Genomic DNA, 22,705 nt, shown 5'->3' on the forward strand with positions numbered 1-22,705 from the left:
GTCAGTGGGAAACCAATGTTTTATATTATTTGAAATTGGAAAAAATCAAATTCTCAGTTAGAGGATCTGTACAAAATTTTTTCAAAACCTGGCAGGATCTGATCAATATTATTTTAGAATAAGAGAAATAACCATTACCGCATTTAACTCCCTTCTCTATCTCTTATTTACATATATATTTATTTCTCCCTTTGCTTAATGTTGTCTTATTAAAAAGCCCTAAGCAATTCTCCTTTAGCTAAGCTCTCCTTCTCAGGGGTGGGGTTTGATTTGTTTTTAATTTGTTTGGTTATAAATTGATCTGTTTTTATGGAATGATTACAATAAAAATTAATCAAATATAAAAAATAAATAAATAAATAAATTAATATCCATTGGAAAAAACATCTTATTTACATTAGCATCTTGCTGCAAGAAGTCACAAGTATTGAAGCTATAAATATTTGACATTTACTTGACCAAAGTGCAATGATTCATTCACGTGTAATTGTTTAGTTCATACGTATGCATTAATCCACTTTTCAATAGTATACAACTTTTTAGTGGTTGTAAAAATACACTTTATAGTCAGTGATTAATTGATAATTAATTTATAATGCTGTGTACATACAACATACAGTTTCTGCCGTGCATCTTGAGGGTCCACATAAGTGATAGGCTGGGCTGGTTCTCATAACACAGGGAAACTGAAAAACGAGGCAGAGCAGTCTCCTTTTCTTAGGAGACTGAATTCCTTGAATGCTGGTAGTGGCAACTAAGGATGCTCTGATCAGATTTTTTTTTTTTAAAGGCCGATACTCATCACTGATTTTTATGCTACCTGATTGGCTGATTCTGGTTTTTGTGTTTGTGTGTCTTCTTTTTTTTTTTTAAATCAATCCCCTGCATGATCTGATAAACAGAGGTTTTATGACCTATAATAGTGTATTTTTATAATTAAAATATGGACCACACATTATCTTTTTATTAATAGGATGCAATTCTGTAGGCTTATTTGTAAATGATCATAAAATACTAAACGTAATAAATTTGTACAGAAATGTTTATCCATAATACATATGGCATAAAAAAATGCTAAAATTCAGTATGAACTGAAGAGAATAACAAACTATTCTGATTTTACCATTAATTCTATTTTGTTTTAGTTTGGTATTATTGTCTTTTTTATTCATTTTTAACTATGTTTATTTCTTTTTCAATTAAAATTATATTTTCACTACTAGTTCTGGCTTTAGTCTTCGTTTTCTTGAATCCTAATAACCCTGTATTTTTCACTGATCACTAACTGCTATTCAACATCATTTTAAGGAATTGTGGTTTTGATGTGTAGTGATATCTCGGCACTTACTCAAAAACCAAAGAACCCATTTTCTGGACATGTTCATTATATTATAAGCTTGTTTTTGTAAAAAATTGACCAATTTTAAAATATAGGTTTTATTCACTATTCAATTTGTAATATTATAATCACTCACTGGAAAAGACCTTTAAAACAATATGAGAACCATTTCTGTGCAACTTATCTTTAGGGAGATCTACTGTAGCTAGTGAAACTTGTAATCCCCCCTCCCCCAATAAGTTCACACTTTGTTAGCTTAAATCTCCATTAATATCGATCCAAGACAAATGCAATTTCAGTTCCATTGCTTACTCATATTACCAAATCAGCATGCCAAGTTTTGTTAAAATCTGTGATGAATGGCTCCAAAAGTGTGGCGATTTGTCTTGGAATTACACAGAACTTGCTGTATGACACACAGCCACAAATAATAAACGCAGTACAAAACTTTAAAGAAAATGCTATTGTTTACTAAGCAGCAATTTCAAATTCATCTTTATCTTTTTCCAATTAAAACTATAAGCTGCAGCATTTTAAGCAAGCACGCTGTCCATACTCCAGCAGTGTCTGTTTTAATTTAATGTACACAATAAAGGTCTGAATTCCTTAAAGAAGCTTTCCTTGCTGTTTGTCTAGTTGCACAGGATGACTTCTCAGATTACTTTTTTAGTTTATTACGCCACTTTCTTTAACGTAAAAGCTAATATACTAATCACCTCTTGTTCACTGATACAACAAGCTTCCACTCACTCTTCTTTGTTTACACTTCAAGAAGTTTGCTGCAAAAGAATAAAGAAAGATGCTGGCGCAGCTGCCGTAATACCCTGCGTAAAGGAGTACTGCAAGTAATTACCACAAAGCTTAGAGAGCAGGGGCTGAAAACATTGTTTTTTGTGATCAACTGATTACTGAGTCTTTAGTGAAAATCAGCTGATTTCGATTGGCCATTTTGATTGATTGGTTGATTGATTGGAACATCCCTAGTGGCATCCTTTACATATTCTACAACTCTGTGATGGCTATTGTGATTTTCTATGCTATGGTATGCTGGGCCAGTAACATCACACTTTAAGGGTGGCCCACTGAATTAACAAGCTAGCTAAAAGAGCATGCTAAGTTATGGGATACACTTTGGACTCCATGGAGTTAGTAGTGCAAGAGAGAAGGAAAATAAAACTTGGTCACTATGAACAATGCTACACTATTTCCTTGACACACTAATATTAAGTAGTTATACCCAATAAATTATTTAGCAGAAATATGTCAAACACTACTGGGGTTCCTTTATACCAATCGCATTAAGCCAGCATAATGCCTCACTGTGACTGTGTCTTGTCAAGTTGGAAGTTTTCTTTCTTTTTGTTTTCAGGCCATATTGTGTGTGTGTGTGTCTATATATTATTTATTTATTTTATTGAGCATCCATAAAAGGACAGATTTCCCTCTGAGAGCAATTAAGATCTATCTTGCTAGCATCTCCGTGAAAAGTATGAAGATACAACCTTAGGCTGTATTTTCTCCATGCCATCTGTAGGTCTTTCTTGATTGCGCCAGGGAAGTAAATAGGGAAGTAACATAGTTAAACCTGATTTTAGTGCTGTACCCATTTCTTCTGTGTAGATTTTGTCTTAAAATTGTTTTTTTTTCTTCTAAACAAATATTTTTTTCTGTGTATTGCTTTTTTAGCAAGGCTTTTGACCCAGCTCATGTATAAAACTAACATTAATGTAAGGCATGCTTACATTAAATATACATACATATTCATGATCAGGTGATTCTAGTTTCAGTAATAAAAGTGACAACAATTCAAATTGCCCTCATGGAGAAAGATTAACTTTTTTCTAACAATTTTTTATTAAACAAAAAAGTAGGAAACACCATCAAAATACCTACCTACATTTGAGAAATGGTAAATGGTGAAAGAAATCAAAAACGGAAAGAGACAGAAGTCCAAACGTTGGCCAGAAAATAGTCTGAATAAAATGAAAAAGAGTCCTACCAGTTCTGATCAAACAAACTGCAGTAAGGCATCCCTCAGTTGTAGAACTAGATGACTAGTTGAAGGATTTCTTCCAGTGACGGAGTTGGGTGATTTCTGGTGGGGTGCCAGAAATAGTTTTGCATCAGTAGTAGCTAGAACAATTACTACAACAATTAATTCTGCAGTACAGAGGGCAACTGAGAGGAACAGTCCAAAAGAAGGAGAAACCAAGGTGATAATAGAACATGCACATAGAGAAATAGATGTGTTGGACACACCTGCATAGGTCTTGGAAAAAGGACCAACACTGCAAATATTGACTGTTTGCATAAACTTAATGTAATTGTCAATAAAAGCCTATAAAACTTATGAAATGCTTGTAATTATACTTCAGCATACCATAGAAACATATGAGAAAAAGATCTAAAAACACTAAAGCAGCAAACTTTGTGAAAACCAATACTTGCGTCATTCTCAAAACTGCTGGCCATGACTGTACATTATTTTTTGCTAGCTATTTAGCAAGGTTACTGATGCAAGGTTAAAAAAATGTGAATTAAAGCAGTGAAACAGACTTACTAGTTGGACAAATACTCTCCAGATTTTTATCATTAAAATTGAGACTGCAGTTTGTGCCATAGCTGCCAGTGTCTTTGCAACTTAAGCTGTTATTTGAGAAGGTAGTTAAATTCAATCAAAATCTGAAGGCAAAATCCATTATTCTGAATTCACAGCTACAGCGTGTCATTTTTCCATTTTTATAAAGTATAAAATGAGACATTATATGCTAATTTTGTTTGATTTGTTAGTGAAACCAAACTGACAAAGGTAGAAAAAAAAATAAAATTTACAAAAAAATTAACTACTCTGTTGCTTTATATCTGCAAATATAACGCTGATTATGGAAATATGCCTGGAATTTGCTTTGTATTTACAATACATTTGTACTGGTTGGTAGTTGGAATGTATGTAATTTTTCAGGCTTTGACCTGCAATAATTTCATTGTTTCTACATGAAGAAAAATATAAAGTAAAAGAGCTGACTTTTAATCTTTCCTTGACTTGCACTTCTTATCATGTAAACATTACCTTTGTCCATTTTTTTAAATTATTGTTTGTGATTAAGAATAGCAAGACTATTCATATGAAAACGTACTCACCTTTGAACACTTATTCTTTTTTATAATTAAAAGGCTTTAATGTTGAAACATATTAAAGACAAATCATAAATTCCTCCTGTGTTGATAGTGTTCTCTAATTTTCTTTTTAGAAAATGTATTTTATTAATTCTGAAATTCTCCTTGCTCGGAGTGATTTTTGACTGTTAGCAAAGAACTGAAATATGTCGGCGGACTCACAGCCCATTAATAACAGATATTTGTATGGTTACTTAATGGAATATCTGTAAAGTTTCTTAATTTATAGTACATGTTTTGCATTTGAGTTATTAAAGGTATTATAGTAAGTAACCCTGATTAATTAACACTGTTAGATTACTCGGTTCAGTATTTTTATGTATTTGTAAAATGAACAAAGAAAGCCTGTACCTTTATTCAAGCGTGATCTTCTTGCAGCATGAATAAGTGATTTCTTTTTTTTCTGTGATAATACAGGTGCTGGTCATAAAATTAGAATATCATGACAACGTTGATTTATTTCAGTAATTCCATTCAAAAAGTGAAACTTGTATATCAGATTCATTCATTACACACAGACTGATGTATTTCAAATGTTTATTTCTTTTAATGTTGATGATTATAACTGACAACTAATGAAAGTCCCAAATTCAGTATCTCGGAAAATTAGAATATTGTGAAAAGGTTCAATATTGAAGACACCTGGTGCCACACTCTAATCAGCTAATTAACTCAAAACACCTGCAAAAGCCTTTAAATGGTCTCTCAGTCTAGTTCTGTAGGCTACACAATCATGGGGAAGACTGCTGACTTGACAGTTGTCCAAAAGACGACCATTGACACCTTGCACAAGGAGGGCAAGACACAAAAGGTCATTGCTAAAGAGGCTGGCTGTTCACAGAGCTCTTTGTCCAAGCACATTAATAGAGAGGCGAAGGGAAGGACAAGATGTGGTAGAAAAAAGTGTACAAGCAATAGGGATAACCGCACCCTGGAGAGGATTGTGAAATACAACCCATTCAAAAATGTGAGGGAGATTCACAAAGAGTGGACTGCAGCTGGAGTCAGTGCTTCAAGAACCACCACGCACAGACGTATGCAAGACATGGGTTTCAGCTGTCGCATTCCTTGTGTCAAGCCACTCTTGAACAAGAGACAGCGTCAGAAGCATCTCGCCTGGGCTAAAGACAAAAAGGACTGGACTACTGCTGAGTGGTCCAAAGTTATGTTCTCTGATGAAAGTAAATGTTGCATTTCCTTTGGAAATCAAGGTCCCAGAGTCTGGAGGAAGAGAGGAGAGGCACAGAATCCACATTGCGTGAGGTCCAGTGTAAAGTTTCCACAGTCAGTGATGGTTTGGGGTGCCATGTCATCTGCTGGTGTTGGTCCATTGTGTTTTCTGAGGTCCAAGGTCAACACAGCCGTCTACCAGGAAGTTTTAGAGCACTTCATGCTTCCTGCTGCTGACGAACATTATGGAGATGCAGATTTCATTTTCCAACAGGACCTGGCACCTGCACACAGTGCCAAAGTTACCAGTACCTGGTTTAAGGACCATGGTATCCCTGTTCTTGATTGGCCAGCAAACTCGCCTGACCTTAACCCCATAGAAAATCTATGGGGTATTGTGAAGAGGAAGATGCAATACGCCAGACCCAACAATTCAGAAGAGCTGAAGGCCACTATCAGAACAACATGGGCTCTCATAACACCTGAGCAGTGCCACAGACTGATCGACTCCATGCCACGCCGCATTGCTGCAGTAATCCAGGCCAAAGGAGCCCCAACTAAATATTGAGTGCTGTACATGCTCATACTTTTCATGTTCATACCTTTCAGTTGGCCAACATTTCTAAAAATCCTTTTTTTGCATTGGTCTTAATTGATATTCTAATTTTCCGAGATAGTGAATTTGGGACTTTCATTAGTTGTCAGTTATAATCATCAATGGCCTGTCTTTCAGTTGTACTAGATGAACTTTTGACATGTCTTTTTCCTGAGTCTTAAGTTCGTGTTACTTATAGCCAGTAGTCTGGCCATGTATCGGTGCCCCAAGTCTAACTATCTTGGGTTCTATACACATGGTGGTCTGTTGTCACTGGCTGTGGTAACATTGGTGGTGTGCTAACCACCTAGACATCATCGAGCTCAACTTTTGTGCTGCCTTACGGCAGCATCATTGCAGTTAAGCAACCAGCTAGGTCCCATTCACATGGCATAACAGTGCATTATAAATATGTAATTTTTAAATGCTGCTTCAGTACTTGTGTTAATTGGTTTGTAAGATACATTGATATGGTAAATGTTTTAGCATTCCTAAGTCACTTTCTTCACTTTTTTTCTGTGTACCCAAGATGTTGGAATCCTTTTTAACTTTTTTTTTCTTCTTTTCTTTAAAGGAAATTAACATTAAACCTTTGGAAGAGGCATTTCAACACCAAAAGTATACAAGTTATTAAGGAAGAATAGAAAAGTAAGCAGGGCCCATTTTCCTTGTGCTACTTGGACCTGAGTAGGCTTTCACACTTTGTTTCAGTGCTTTTTCTGATCTTTGCCTATTTAACACTATTGTTTTAATGCTGACAAAAGTAAAAGAGACATTCAAAAAGTAGTGCAGGTTTGAAATATACATCCATCTTAAAAAGGCTGGTCTTTGTCAGATTCCACATGTACACAATGGTGATTGAAGGTTCATGTTAATGTATCCAAGGGATCAAGAAAGTCCTGTGGTGGTTCGCATTTATTTATTTTATTACATTAGACATTTTTTGTATTATTCAAAAGCTTTGTTGAATAGATGTGAAATTTGTCTAACCAGTTTGGAAGCAAACAAAGAATCCGGAGCAGTTTGCATATGATGCATAATTTCAGTGGTTTCATACTTTGCCACATTCTTTTTATGTAAATCATATTGTAAATTGAATATGTTGAAAGTCGGCCATCAAACACTTTGGTTAGCTGTAGAGGCAAGCCTATTTTGCCAGAGCATTTGATTTTAATGCGACAGTGCTTGCATAATGTGGGTTTTATATGACCTGTTTCTTTGAGTAACATTGTGACGCCCAAAATTAAAGGGCAGTATAAACCTAGACAGTATGTGTGAATCTTTTCAGCAGTGTTACATTTGCGATAGATCATTACTTGGACTGCATCTGTTATGTAAGCAATATTATTTTTATTATTACACAAAGCACATCACAGATATAACCATTGTTCTGTAGAATTTCATAGTTATTTAAAGTGCATTTTCCGAGTTCCTTTTTTTATATAGTGTAATATTTTTAAATAGAGAGAAATCTACTTCTGCAGTTGAGCTGCAAAACTTCAATTTTTAGATCTGTGTGTTTCAATTTTAGTTTCTAGGTTGCATGTTTTGTTTTCTTTGCGTGCTTTGTTATAGTACTTCACATCTTGTGACTATTTTTCCAATCATTAAAACAATAAAAATTGTAGATGTTCAATACTCTTGTTTTTGTTGGCGGATTGGTGGACTAGGACTCTTGCAGATTGCACACACATCCTCTGTTGCATAGTAAAGGACTATTCTTTTGATCAAACATTGTGGGATAAGAATTTGGGAGTTTGACTTTACATTTATCATTTCCATGTCATTATATATTTTTGTCGGTCAATTTATTTTTAGACTTGTGTTGTTATGTCATTACTTGCCACTGAGGATCTGATTTCTGAACAACATTGCTCATTCAGCAGGTATCTCCTATGATATCTACTCTTGTCTGCTTAGTGCCCGCAAGCACATCTGCAAACAAAATGATTGGGATTGGTGGTTCCAAGCAAAGATTTTATTGTATACTACCTGTGGGAGTGGGACAACTGCATCTTGATTGTTCCTTAGAAGGTAGTTGTTTTATTTCTGTAAGGAATTTATTAGTGACTAAGGAGGATTTTAAATTGAGATACCACCCATTTTTCACCATCCATGTTTGTGAACATTCTGGAGACTTTCACCAGGTTAAGAAAATCTTAAGAATAACACGTAGGAAGTTAGGAATTCCTAACTTTAGAGCTATTATTGTTTAAATAAATTCATGGTTTCAAAAGATTGTAGTTAAAGACTAAATCTAGTCTCGTTGAGCTTTCCAGTTTTTCATAGAGAAGTTATGTGGTGTGTGAGGTATTTTTCACGTGAGGACATCTGTGTTTATTATACTGGCCTTTTATTGTTTATCTTTTTCCCTTTTTTTTTTTTTTTTTTTTTACCATTTTTAATACAGTTGGAGATTTTTGTCATCTTGTATGTTTTTTTTATAGAAAAAATAATTCCTCACCCTTTTCCAGACTATAAAGAAAGGGGAATAAAATAGATTTTTGGAGAATGCATTTTATGAAATGTTTTTGAAACTCCTAGGTATTTATGATCAGTGTTTTAGCTACATACAAGATGTTAACAGTGTATTTCCCTGTTAATGTAGTAACATTAGTGTTAAGAGTAAATCTTCCACATGTTTATTGTAAACAAAATTTGATTTTTAAATAAGTTGTGTAGAAGTTCTATACCTTAAATAATTCTTACAATACTGCTTTATGTGATGTTTTGGGATAATATACTTAATGTGGAAGCAAATTCTCTAATCTTGTAAGACAGAAAATGTTAACACTATTAAATTATTATTTAAATCTATTTTCTGGCACATGGTTGCTTTCAAGGATGTGACAAGATTTTCAAGAAGATCTTTGAAGTAACCAGGTCTTTAACTAAACAAAAAGGATGTGACCACAAAAATGATCCTAATTCATCCTCTGGTTTACCCATTTACATTTAATCTGTCTACTGGAGTCTGGAAAGGTGAAATAGAGGCATTTTTTAATAAAACCAAAAGGGAAGTAAGCTTCCAGATTTGTCAGTGCTGTTAAAATCAGAATGCAGTCTAATTCTTAGGTCATGGTTTAGATCAGTTTATGGTTTAGTAAGGTATTGTAATCAACAAAAATTGTCTGGATAACCTTGAAAAGCATAGCAGAGGTGATACACTTTTTTTTTATACTTTTAATTGAATTCTTGGTGCTGCTGGTTTCTTAAGGGAAAGGTTTGGCTGTGAATCAAAACAGATTTATATTCTGTTCCCCATGTCACTTTGCTCTGTGCTTTTCATAATCTCTGGTGCGGACTTTTATAATTTGTGGAATTTATGTGGAAACTGCTGTTGGATCAGAGTGGTCATACTAGACATGTGCAGCTATCGTTTCACAAGTGTACAAGGCATTGTAAAATTGACAGCAGTATTCCCACATTTCTAAGGTTAAGGAAACAGTGGTATTTATGGCTCACTGGTGATGCTTACTTCATTTCCTCAGCATAACACAGATTTGCAGCTTTAGTGTTTGTGTATTTTTATCTTAGTTAAGAAATTATGCCCAGCTCATGGGGGAGAGATTCTCTAATTTTCTTACATTATAAACGGAAGATTTTGATTTACATTACTCAGTACTGAAAAAATACTAATGCAATGTATGACTGATTTGGGTTAAATAACTACTTACTTGGCCTTATGAAAGACTTTTTGTGTGTTTGCTTATTAGTGTGCCATGTATTGGTCTGGCATTCCATCTAGGGTTGGTTCCTTTGTTGTGCCTATTAGTTTTGGGGTAGGCTTCCATTCCTCACAGTCCTTTGGTAAAATAGCAAGGTTCAAAAAATGGATGTATAGCCATCTTAAAGTAAGCACATCTTTTGATTTTTTTGAAAATGTTCATGGGGAGTGTTAGAAGTATTGCATTCAACTAGTCATCAGGGCAAAAAGGAAAAAAAATACTTGATATGAACAGTCACGGTTAATGATTATGCTGGATACAGAAATAGTTTCTAACTTGATTGTGTCTGATTACATTTTTGTCATGTATTTTTTTTTTTCTTCAGAAAATTTGGGAAAGCGTGCGAGTATCTGCTCATTTCAGCAAGAAAAAATAATTACTTTAGTACACTACACTCTGTTTTAGTTTTGCTAACCTGATCTGTTTGCTGGAGTGGCCAGAACAAGAAAAGGAGAGGATGGAGCAGTAACTTATTTAGCTGTAAACATTATGCTATCAATTTGCAAATTTTAATTCTTTTAGAAATGTATATTTTAAGTTTAAATTCTATTTAAAAGTATTAGATGAGGAAAAGAAAAGCGGGGATCTTTTCTTTATCATGTTTCTGGGGAAACTGATATTTATTGTTATTTTACTTGAATATATATTTTGATGGGGGTGTTAAGGGCAGGCAACCTAAAATTGCCTGTACTAGCTTAGTGATGTGTCTGGTGTAGCAGAATTGCTCCACTGTTAAGTGAGTGGATGGGAGGAGCTTGCTTCAGTGCTAACAACACTCACATGCTCCCTCATAATATCACAGTGCTCAGTTTTGGAGATACAGCCTACTTGCTTCATTTCATTCAGCAGCAGCCATATTCTGTTTATCTCTGTGTTACTTCCTTTTGAAGAATTTTGTCGACAGGCTGTGCAAAATGGCTGCCTGAATTCCCACAGGCAGCATTAACCCTTTGCTCGCTTATCAGAGTACAAGGTAAGGTAGTATGAATGGGCCTTCATGTGCAGTATTTATAACAGACATTTTTTGATCTTTATCAAATATTGAGTTTCCTGCTCTACTCTTCAAATTGTATCGGTTTTAGACAAAATCCTGATTAATGAGCATGTATATTTTTTTAATCTTCAAGGTCTTAAGATTCATTTTGTGTTTTGCTTTTGTTGGTTTAAGTTAAAATATAGTACAAGTGACTCTTCAAAATATAGTACAAGTGACTCTTCATCCAGGCTATCCAGGTGGCGCTATGGTGCATGCTCATATTAATGAGTGTGAGGTATGAGTAAGAGGGGGAAAAACGCTTCATTGCTAAGGGGACCCTCAGTTTTTTTAGAATTTTTATAATTTTTTTTTTATAGAATTTATTTGGTCATGGAAGGTAAGCAGTTTGATTAGTGATTCTTTAATTCTTTATATGGGACAGCATAATATTACAGAACTGTAAAAGAATACAAGTGTAAGTACTCTGTAAGGTCTTGTAGTAGTTGTGCTTACCTTTGAGTATATCATGATTTATCAGTTTACATGTTTCCAAAAAGCAGAAATAGGTTAGTTGTGATTGGCCAAATGAAAACTAGTTCAAGTTATTAAATCAATGAAAAATTTATATTTTTCTGTATTTGAGTTGATCACATTAAAACATTTTTTTTTCTAATCTGCTCATTATTTAATTATTGAGAATACTGGGTGTTTATAAGTATGTTTTTAATCTTTGATATACAAGTGTAGTCCTCAAGATGGCTGCCATCAATGGCTACCTGGAATATGATTTTAAGGTTTGTGCAGTACTTGAAGAAACAGTAAAAGAGATGTGAATGATTTAAATCCTCTTTCATATTAGCACACCAACATGAGTTGTAATCCACACTTTAAGTCTGGATTGTATAGTGTAAAATACCCTATATTGAACACACATAATGGTGCGATTTAACCCAGGTAGGTGATGATAGATGCAATTTTTACAGTTTTGGCACACTCAAATTATAACTTTATTTTACAATTTATTAACAATTTGTATGGCACCTATAATACAAGTATACTGTGGTAAACAGATGTTACTTTTCATTTAGCATGAAATGCCTGACTTTTTTCATAGGTGTATCTAATTTTGTTTTCAGAAAAAATCTGCTGTCTATTTTACATAAATAGTGTACCAATGACACACATGTCCTTCTGAGGATAGCTACAGTGCTGGCTTAGAAAGGGAGTAAATCTGTCATCTATGTATTTTGTAGTTTTGTGAGATTTCCATGTAAGTTTAGCTTTTCTTAAGCTGGGTTGATGTTTGCTTATAAATAGCTATGAGACTTTGGTCATGTATTTTCAAGTGTGTCGTATTCATAGGGCAATGACTATAACATCATTTGATTACATTAACATCTCATTTATGGAACATATTGTTTGATCATGGGAGTAGAGATCTGTGCTCCTGCACAAATTGTTTGCAGCAACTTTAATGATGCAGATGATCGTGGAACAAAATGTGTGAGTAAAATAATATCATTAAAACTTTTTCCCCAGTTCCTGTCTTAATGTGAATAATTGTTTTTAAGCTACATTTTTCTGTTCTAGGCAGTATGTGTAGCATTACAAAAGCCAACAAGGATGTAGACAGTGGGGTAATTATTGTGAAAGTACATGATCGTGGAGGCTGATGGCATAGATTACCTTTCTGTACAAGCAATTAATTTCCTAAATAAGGCACACAAAAACAAAGTAAACCTTGCCCTTGTATAATACTCTATATCTTTTTCCCTACCTCAATAGTCAGGCATTATAAAAGTTAAATTAAGCCCTTGTTAGACACCATGTTATACGGTTGAATTTTCTGACAAATAAAATTCACATTGTATTTTTAGGCTTAATGTAATGTTTGTAGTGAATGACAGTTAGGTTTCATGCACTAATGTAAAAAGAACAAACAGTTATGTTACAAATTGCCAGAGTTACTGCTGTTGTGTGTTAAAATCATTGTAAAGATTCATTTCCTTTCTCAACAGCATCAATGGAAAAGTAACTCCTAAATCTGACGTTTATTATTATGCTAATTGTTTAAAATCCTCATTTAAACATAAATAGCAAATATATGACTACTGTAGTCTAACAATTGATTATGTAATCTAGATATGCAACAGTATGTTCAAATATGTCTTTATGAACATTAGAGCAACAGCTAAATCATGAACAGGGCCAAGTGTCTTATGTGTTTTGTAGTCGATTTGTTTGTTAAGTTGTGTCAAAGTCACTAGCTTTTTAGTTGGACTTTATTTTGTGTTTATCAAATTGTATTCAATTTGTGCATAATTCTGTAGAGAGGGCTTCCTTATTTATATACAAAGTTAGACATTACTGGTAGTTGTCATGTAAAATTAAGTGTTGCTTGGTGTAAAAGTTTTCTCCTATTTGTTCTGTTCGCCTGCGGTGGGTTGGCGCCCTGCCCGGGATTGGTTCCCTGCCTCGCGCCCTGTGTTGGCTGGGATTGGCTCCAGCAGACCCCCGTGACCCTGTGTTTGGATTCAGCGGGTTGGAAAATGGATGGATGGATGTTCTGTTCGCCTTCTATGTCTTAAACAGAACATTTTTTAGTAAAAGATGTTCCAAGTGAATTCATTTGTGTGTTGCACTCAACCTCAACCTTTTTTTTATTTTATTAAATGTATACTTATGTGGTAACCTACGGTTGCTCTGAAGGACATAACACAAACAAAAAAAAATTTGCAAAATAAACATTAAAAATGGAGAGTCTGAAATTAGCAATAAAAAGTGAGAGCTTAATTAAGTCACAGCATGAAATCAACATTACAGAGCAAGAGTGTGAAATCAGCATTAAAAAGTGAGAGCATAAAATCAACTAATACGCAAAATGGAAATAAACTTTTTATAATGGAAATGGCATTTTGAAAACGGAAATGACGTACACCCTTTGGCTGCATAGGAGCTCCATTTCCCACAGCATGCTCTCCTCGGAATTTGCCCATGAACTGCCCTTTTGAAAATAAGTGAAGAAAGACACATTCATGGATACAAAGAAAATCAATTTATCAGTGTGTTCAAATCACCCCCATATGGGACCAGGAGTGCCTGTTTTCACAGCTACTGTTTTCTCCTCGCTTACGAAGGGAAGCAAACGTTGGAGAGGACAGTCATGTAAGGCTGCTGGAATAGCTACTGCTTCACACACAGGTCCAGACTGCCTGGTTGAAATTCCAGCCCAGGATTTGCCTATACAAAGTTTGTTGAAATAAACACATTTATTGTGTTTTGTCATTATTCTTTTGTGATCTATTAATTATGTTTAAGAAGTACAATAATACAGTAATCCCTCCTCCATTGCGGGGGTTGCGTTCCAGAGCCACCCGCGAAATAAGAAAATCCGCGAAGTAGAAACCATATGTTTATATGGTTATTTTTATATTGTCATGCTTGGGTCACAGATTTGCGCAGAAACACAGGAGGTTGTAGAGAGACAGGAACGTTATTCAAACACTGCAAACAAACATTTGTCTCTTTTTCAAAAGTTTAAACTGTGCTCCATGACAAGACAGAGATGACAGTTCTGTCTCACAATTAAAAGAATGCAAACATATCTTCCTCTTCAAAGGAGTGCGTGTCAGGAGCACAGAATGTCACATAGATAGAGAAAACAATCTCTAGCAAACAAATCAATAGGGCTGTTTGGCTTTTAAGTATGCGAAGCACCGCGGCACAAAGCTGTTGAAGGCGGCAGCTCACACCCCCTCCGTCAGGAGCAGGGAGAGAGATAGAGAGAGACAGAGTTTGTTTTTCAGTCAAAAATCAATACGTGCCCTTTGAGCTTTGAAGTATGCGAAGCACCGTGCAGCATGTCGATTTTAGGAAGCAGCTGCACAAAAGATAGCAACGTGAAGATAATCTTTCAGCATTTTTAGATGAGCGTCCGTATCATCTAGGTGTGCGAACAGCCCCCCTGCTCAATCCCCATACGTCAGGATCAGAGAAAGTCAGCGCAAGAGACACAGAGAAAAGTAACTTGGGTAGCTTCTCAGCCATCTGCCAATAGCGTCCCTTGTATGAAATCAACTGGGCAAACCAACTGAGGAAGCATGTACCAGAAATTAAAAGACCCATTGTCCGCAGAAATCCGCGAACCAGCAAAAAATCCGTGATATATATTTAAATATGCTTACATATAAAATCCGCGATGGAGTGAAGCCGCGAAGCGCGATATAGCGAGGGATCACTGTACACAGGATGTGTTGGCCATCTCGCATCTCATGTTGACAGTGTGAATTCCAGCAGCAGTTATTGTCCTGGTGGGTTTTGCATGCTCTTTCCAGTATGGTGGAGGCAGTGTCTTGCTGTAAGGATGTTCTTTAGCGACGAGGACTAGAAGGGCTAGCACAAACAATTTACAAATCAGCTATTAACTACTTTATCGATTTTAATCTAACAGATAATTTTGACCAAATGATTCAAGTGTACATATGAATGTGTGTTGTATTTAAGTATTGAATATGTATATAGAATTTGAAAACATTGGGATATTAAATTAACTCCTACAAGATGATAAACAAGGCAGCTCTGTTAACTATAAAATGTCAAAAAAAGTAAAATATATTTTTGAACATTAATGGATTTAATAATGTAACTAGATGTCAGCAGTTCAGCTTGAAACAAAACCTGATAATTAGGCTTTTGGGTGGTTTTAGTCTTCAGTGGTACAATGTGTCCAGTCTAATACTACATGTATTTAAAAAAAAAAAATTCCTTGTAGATTGATAGAGATGCTATCCATAGACCTCATGGATATAGCTGCTAGGCATATTTGCCATAAAGCAGCTTAATTTTTGTAAAGTATAAATCATACAAACTGCAATCCCATTGCTAGAAACGGGCAAATCAAATCTCTTGAGAAGATGGAGTTTTTGCATTGTGATTTTTGGTACAGCTTTACACTTTGTTCTGAAAGTGAATTGTTTGCATTTTATTATGTTGCTTTTTATTGCCATAATTACGTTTAAACATTTATTTAAAAAATGTTGACAATTTACTCTTTGTGATTGCTGCAGACATAGGAGGCAAAGTAAAGGGAGAAAAAAAACCAAAGAGCACTTCATAGGTGACATTCGGTATAACTTTCCAAAGTACTCCTTTCTGGTGAGATGATCGCAGTGTGGCTGGTCATCAGGCTGTGCACCGATTTAAGAGAGAGAACGTGGGATGAGCCCAGAAGTATTATTTTTTTGTATACCCCTTTTAACATCAAAACCAGGCCTTTGTGAGATGCACGGCCTGTGCATTTGGCAATTTAAATTGCAGTGAAAATTGTTGGTTTCCTTCCAAAAAAACCAACTTCCTAGCAGCAGTTCCACTGTGGGCAGACCACTGATTACGTGTTGCTATTTCGCAAACTCTTTTCGTTTTTGGATTAACTGATCTCTTATGAATGTGATTTATTTAAAATTGAATTATTGGAGAATACCCAAAAATTCTTTATAAAAATGACTTGTGTTTATTTAGAATGTTGTTGCTGCTCGATATATTTCAATAGTTTTCCAGTTTCATATCCTCAAGGTGACATTTGAAGAGTTACAAGTTGCCAGCCAGACAAACTACTTAACAAGCCAGTCTGTCATCTTTAACTAGAATACTGTATATAATGAAACATTGTCTTAGTTTAGTGCACTTGTGAGTAATAATGGAGATAAATGGCATGTTAATATAACAGTTTGTTATGACCAAAGAAATACCATGGCTCTACTTTTCATCCCAGTGCTAGTTACTAGCATGAATTTCTCAAGTTAACCAGCTTCATAACACTAAAAGAACTATTATTTAACAGAAGTTAAGTGTAAATGGGTTACTTACGGCAGTGTTGGCTTGTCCTGCCCTATACTTCCAGCGTGCTTCATCTTCACTTGATGCTGTTGTGGAACACCATCTGTTTTGTTGCACAATGAACAATCATTTTCCCAGATTTTCAGGTAAAATACTTTCACATGGAAAAGAATTTTGTGTAGTTTTTGTAGAAACCACCATCTTCTGAATGTAGTCCAAGTTCCGAGCTTACTCAGAAACCATAGAGAGACTCCGGATGCCGGTGTGAGATGTGGGGGAATGGCAGGGACAACTAGTCGATTAAGAGAATATTAATTTGATTCAAATTTTAAATTAGTTAGTAGATTACATTGATTATTCCTCATAGACCTACAGACTAGTTAGAGTGGAAGGAAAGTTGAATGAAGTAAAATACAGTACCTTAATGCAAACCACCTCCAGAGTACTCCAGGGCAGTGCTTCTTAAACTTTTTTTTTTTTGTGTGACCCAATTTAGCTTTTAGCATGTCTTTGCGACCCACAGTCTCTGTGGAGCGTCATCCAGGGGGTCCGTACTACTTGTGGAATTGCCTCCATTGCCCCGGATGGGCGTGTGACAGATGTGTTTTCTCATTTGAAGAATCGCTGCTGATCGTCGGCCGGCTTACCCCTTAGAGAGTTGCTGCAGATCATTGTCCAGGTGTATTATTTTCCCCTTGGAATCTGTGACCCATCACTAGGCTTTCTGCGAACTGTTTGTGATCTGTTATCATCCAGTACTATTGTAATTTTTGTCTTGGTATGACCCAAGACCAGACATCATGTGACCCATAGTTTAAGAAAAAAGAAAAACTTGGTGAATGTGCTTGAGTGTTCCAGCCAAAGCCCATACTTGAACCCAATGGAATATCTCTGGAAAGACCTGAAAATAGTTGTCATAAATAGTCTAAATCCAGCCTGACTGAGCTTCAGAAGATCTTGAGAGAAGAATGACAGAAAAGAGACTTCACCTAAGTACTGAGTAAAGTGTTTGAATACTTGTGTCAATGTGACATTTCAGTTTTCATGGGTGGACAAATTGTAAATGCATATGGTAGTCTGCTGGGCTTACCAGCTTTGCAAACTTGGTTGTGCAAGTATGTGTTCTGATAGTCCAGCAGCTTTATGCAGAGGGTTACTTGCAAATTTTTACATTAATGTTTATTTGTAAAGTTTTACTGTACACAAGTGCATAGAACTCTACTGCAATATAAGCATAATTAGCATCTTGAAAGAGAATGTTTTAGCAAATAGATGATTTTTAAAGGATTATGTCATGTTAGTGTGGTCTTTTCCCAATGTACAAAAAAATTGCATAACGAATGAACTCAATACTGTTGTATTCTTAAAGTTTGGTTTTCAGTCATAATTAGGCTCCACCAATTAATTTCTCTGTCAGAAACAGCTGTTTTTTTTATTCTCCGTGTTATTCTGAGGTGCAGTATGCCCGTTACAGTGTCATATACCTTTAGTTAACCCTGCAAGTGATTAATAAAGCACTTTTCAAAGATTTCTTTTGAGATTAACAATAAATGAGAAACTGCATCATTTTATGGTGAAAGAAAAATTAACCTTCCCGGAAAAAGTTTATTCCACAATGATGTGTAAAAGCATTTTGGAATCGCGCCTTCATCTTCATCTAACATCTTATCATTCTGTATTCATACCTGTATTTCTATTGTGAGGTTTCTGAACTCTTTTGGGAACAACCCCAATGGGATGACATGCCAAAGCATGATTGGTGCTTCTGTGGAGGGCTGCTTTTCCTTCACCGAGAAAACAGCAGGTTCACAGCGCCGTGGAAACAACTACGAGCCGATCAATATCGTGCTATAAGCATCTGTCGCCAATGGGTGATGCAAGGAAAATTATAAATGCAGGGAACAGTACAACGTGGCTACTAACCTTGCCATGACCCTACCTGTTTGCTGTGTCTGTGTATAGGAGAGTGGTAGATCCCACTACAATAAATAATCGTGCTGTTTCTGTTTCAAGTTGAGTAAAGCAAAAGTACTGAAACTCCGCCTCCTTTTTTGGGGTGCAAGACAACAACTCACGCATCACATGGTTCCTGGAGTGTCATGTTGCACCAGTGGAACTCCAAGAGGCGTATAATGTCCCAATACCAGCGGAGCAAAATGAGGCTCCTGCGGGTGCTCTGGTCTTCGCTCTCCCCAGGGATGTGCTGGTGAAGATGGCTTCCTCGGACGAACCAGAAATTTTTCATATTCTGCTTCAAGCACATGGCGGCATTGATGTGCTGGGACAGGGGAGCCTGGCCGGCTCTTGTGAACCTGTTTTTAAACCTCTCTCCCGAAAGGCTCAATGGTTATGACTTCCTGAAGCAACCGATACTCCTCTGCACGGCTGTGAGCCCGGTGGCCAAGTGTGCCAGTTTCGTCTGTGGCTTATTGATCCAAACTGATCTATACAAGGACAGATCCAGGGCGTAGTGGATCTGATTCAAAGTTGGATATGCGGAGACAATTTCAAGCACATTGTGGAGAAGCTCACTATTTATGCATTCCTCTCACTGATAGACGAGAGCCTTTGTGATGAAATGTTATGGAACGATGTCCACTTGCTGCTAGACCTGACCCACAGACTGGAGCACGCACAAGCCACTTGGAAGCAACGGGGCTATCCATACTTGACCCTGATTTTGATCCAGCCAGAGCAGACTTCGAGGGTCGCCAGCAGCACGGGTGGAAGATGCCATTGTGGGAACACCATAGTGTGAACTGAACGCAGCTGCTTTTGCTGTGATCAGCCGGGACATCTGGCTCAGGGGTGCCACCTACCACCTAAGCAAACAATGGCCATCGGTCTGGCCCAGGTATGCAGCTTGCAAGTTCCCCCCAAGATGTTGAAGGACGACAGTTATAAGGTCTCTCTTATGTTAGCTAGGTGGGAAGTCTCAGAAGTCTCCGGTAGCGATCTCTGTGTAGTCCACCGTGGCTTGCTCCAGCAGACCCCTTATGAGACCACAGATGTGAACATCTGTGTTAGTCGATTATGCCACAAGATACCCAGAAGTAGCTGTGCTGTGGCAGGCGGAAGCTCTCTCAGATGTTCACGCATATTGGTATCCCTTGTGAGATTTTGACTGATTAAGGCACGCCCTTTATATCTCGCATAATGAGGCAACTATGCAAAAGTTTTGCAATTAAGCAGTTTCACTCCACGGTTTATCATTCGCAAACGAATGGTCTGACTGAAGTATTTAATAAAACCCTAAAACGGATGATTTGGCGGGTGGCCCACGACAACCCGACCTCCTGGGATACAGTAGTGCCTTTCCTCCGGTTTGCTGTCTGAGAGCAAAGTTTTCACCAGGTTGAGTCCTTTTTGAACTTTTAGGGTGTTTAGACATTTTTTGGGAAGAATGAACGGGGACTCACGAGACACAACGTGGGTGTTGATTTGTTGACCGAGTCGTTTCACTGCAAGAACAGATTGCCAGACTCTCCTCTATTGCAGTGGAGCATCGGCAGCGTGAGCAGGAGGCACAAAAACGTAATTATGACAAGACGAGTAAACTTCGAGTTTAAAAAGGGGGTTCGGGTGCTGGTGTTGATTCTTTCGGATTTGGTCCGGCAATCATAGAAGAGCATATATAACTCGTGAATTATAAAGTTGGGATTCTAGGGCGGCGGAAGCCCCATACAGGTTTTGCATATTAACCAGCAGAAGGAGTGGCATGAACCATGCAAGGTCATGGTCACGTCCGCAGTGGTCCCTCAGACGGAAGTTGCAATAGATGAGGATTTAACTGACACTCGGAAAGCGGAATTACTATCGGTGATCAAGAGGAACTCCCAACATCTTTTTGGCAGCGCCCAGCCAGACAACAATTGCAGAACACAAGAATGTAATTCTGCCCTTGCAGGTGCCCGCGTATCGCCTGCCAGAGGCAACAAGGAAGGTAATACATGAAGTACAGCAGATGCTCCAGTTACGGGTGCTTGGGCGGAGCCTGATTGTACTTGTCTCCAAGCCCGATGGTTCAGTTCTGTATTGATTTTAGGTGTTTGAATAAGATTTCCAAGTTTGATGCATATCCGATGCTGCATGTGGACGAGCTGTTGAAGCTTGGCCAGGCCTTATATATTTCCACCCTAAACCGCACAAAGGGATGTTGCGAAGTACTGTTGGAGGAGTTCAGTCGCAAGAAGACTGCGTTTGCCATTCTGGACGGGCTGTTTGAATTTATGGTGCTCCATTTTGGTCTTCATTGTGCACCATTGACCTTCCAGCGGATTATCTGGGATATTCCATGGGGAAGGGTTTGCTCAATCCTCAAATGGACAAGGTGGGGGAGGTGCTTAAATATCCCCATCCCGAAACACAGAGACCGGTTTGTGCCTTCCTCGGGCTTGCAGGGTATTACAGACGGTTCATTCCCAATTTTGCACATTGGGCAATCTCCCCCCCAACCCCCCCTTTACTGACTTCACAAAGGGCAGAAAGAATCATAGTGTTGTCTGGACCGATGCCTGTGAGAGAGCTTTTGTGGACCTAAAAGCCTCTATCATTCCCGGTTCTGCGTAATTCTGACTATTCAAAGGAATTTATTCTGCAAATGGATGCTAGCACTTTCGGCTTAGGAGCGCTTCTCTCTCAGTGTTTTGAGTGTGAAGAGCACCCTATCACGTTTCTCAGCAGAAAGCTGCTACCCAGGGAGTGTAATTATTCGACGATTGAAAAAGAGTGCTTGGCGTTTAAGTGGGCGGTGGAGGCCCTCCGTTACTATCTTTGGGGACGACGGTTTACCCTGGTGACTGACCACAGCCTGCTGCAATGGCTGTACAAACAGGAGGATATGAATGCCCAGCTCACTCTGTGTCTGTTAGCTTGCAAGCTTTTGATGTTTGCCACTGTCTCAGGACTGCACACACCAATGCGGATGTTCTCTCCTACTTAGCCGAGCCCGGCTTGGTTGGTCGCTTTGCCCACACCGGTGTGGACAAAGCTGAGGGACAAGATGCAAGGTTTCTAAACTCTTTTGGGACTCCCCCAAAGGGACAACACGCCGAAGAGCATCACAAAGCACGATCGCCACGTCTGTGGAAGACAGCCTATCATTAGCCGGGGCAACCGCAGGCTCCCAACGCTGGAGCAGCTTGCCTGCAAAAGCAAATCAGAAACATGTATGAGCCGATCGAGATAGTGCTATATGTGTCTGCTGCTGATGGGTGATGCAAAGAACATTATAAATGCAGGGAACAGTATTAATTGGCCACTAACCTGGCCACGACCCTGCGTAATTGATGTGTCTGTGTATAGGAGAGTGATAGATCCCGCTACAATAAATAACCGTGCTGTTCCTGTTTCAAGCTGAATAAAAGCTGGTTTTGCTAAAGTACTGAGGCTCAGCCTTGTGTTTTGGGGTTCAAGACAGACTCGCACATCACAATATATGCATATTTGCTGCCGGAGATCCACAAAGGGAGAGAGAGAATCATGTATCATAAAGTAGTTTTTATTCCTGAGATTTCAGCCCCTGCCAGGGGCCTTCATCAGAGGATAATGCTTAGACATACAAGAATCAAAGGCAATATATTGCAAAATTAGGTGGGTGTGGTGTGGTGGGGGGTGGTTGAAGCTAGGTCAGTGTGTGTGTGTGGGGGGGGTATTGGTCGTAAAGTATTTATTATGAATATGTTCTTAAGTTTTCATATGCTGGGTTTATGTCCAAATGTCTGTTAATGGCTCTCTGGCACTTTTAGTACAAGTACAACTTGGCTTGCAGCATTATCCAGTAGTATAGAAACCGTATTCACACATTTGAACATAATGGTCCACATCTGACCTTTTAAAACTAAAGTATCTACAGACATGGCACCTTTTTTCTTCAAAAGTTCTTC

At 37.5% G+C, this 22,705-nt stretch overlaps 1 protein-coding gene across 4 annotated transcripts in view; it reads left to right on the forward strand.

Annotated features, from left to right (window-relative positions):
- The window catches only part of atf7ip (activating transcription factor 7 interacting protein), a 180,254-nt gene that overhangs the window by 14,375 nt on the left and 143,174 nt on the right, over positions 1-22,705 (forward strand). Inside the window, exon 1 of one of the 4 annotated variants that reach the window (XM_028815377.2) lies at positions 10,816-10,982. The exons of the other annotated variants lie outside the window; for them this stretch is intronic. The gene's annotated coding sequence lies outside the window, so the exon portion shown is untranslated. Of the gene's footprint in view, positions 1-10,815; positions 10,983-22,705 lie in introns of those variants that run through there. 4 annotated transcript variants of the gene reach the window in all.

The sequence above is a fragment of the Erpetoichthys calabaricus genome, chromosome 12 (genome assembly GCF_900747795.2).
Source record: "Erpetoichthys calabaricus chromosome 12, fErpCal1.3, whole genome shotgun sequence".
Taxonomy (NCBI): Eukaryota; Metazoa; Chordata; class Cladistia; order Polypteriformes; family Polypteridae; genus Erpetoichthys; species Erpetoichthys calabaricus.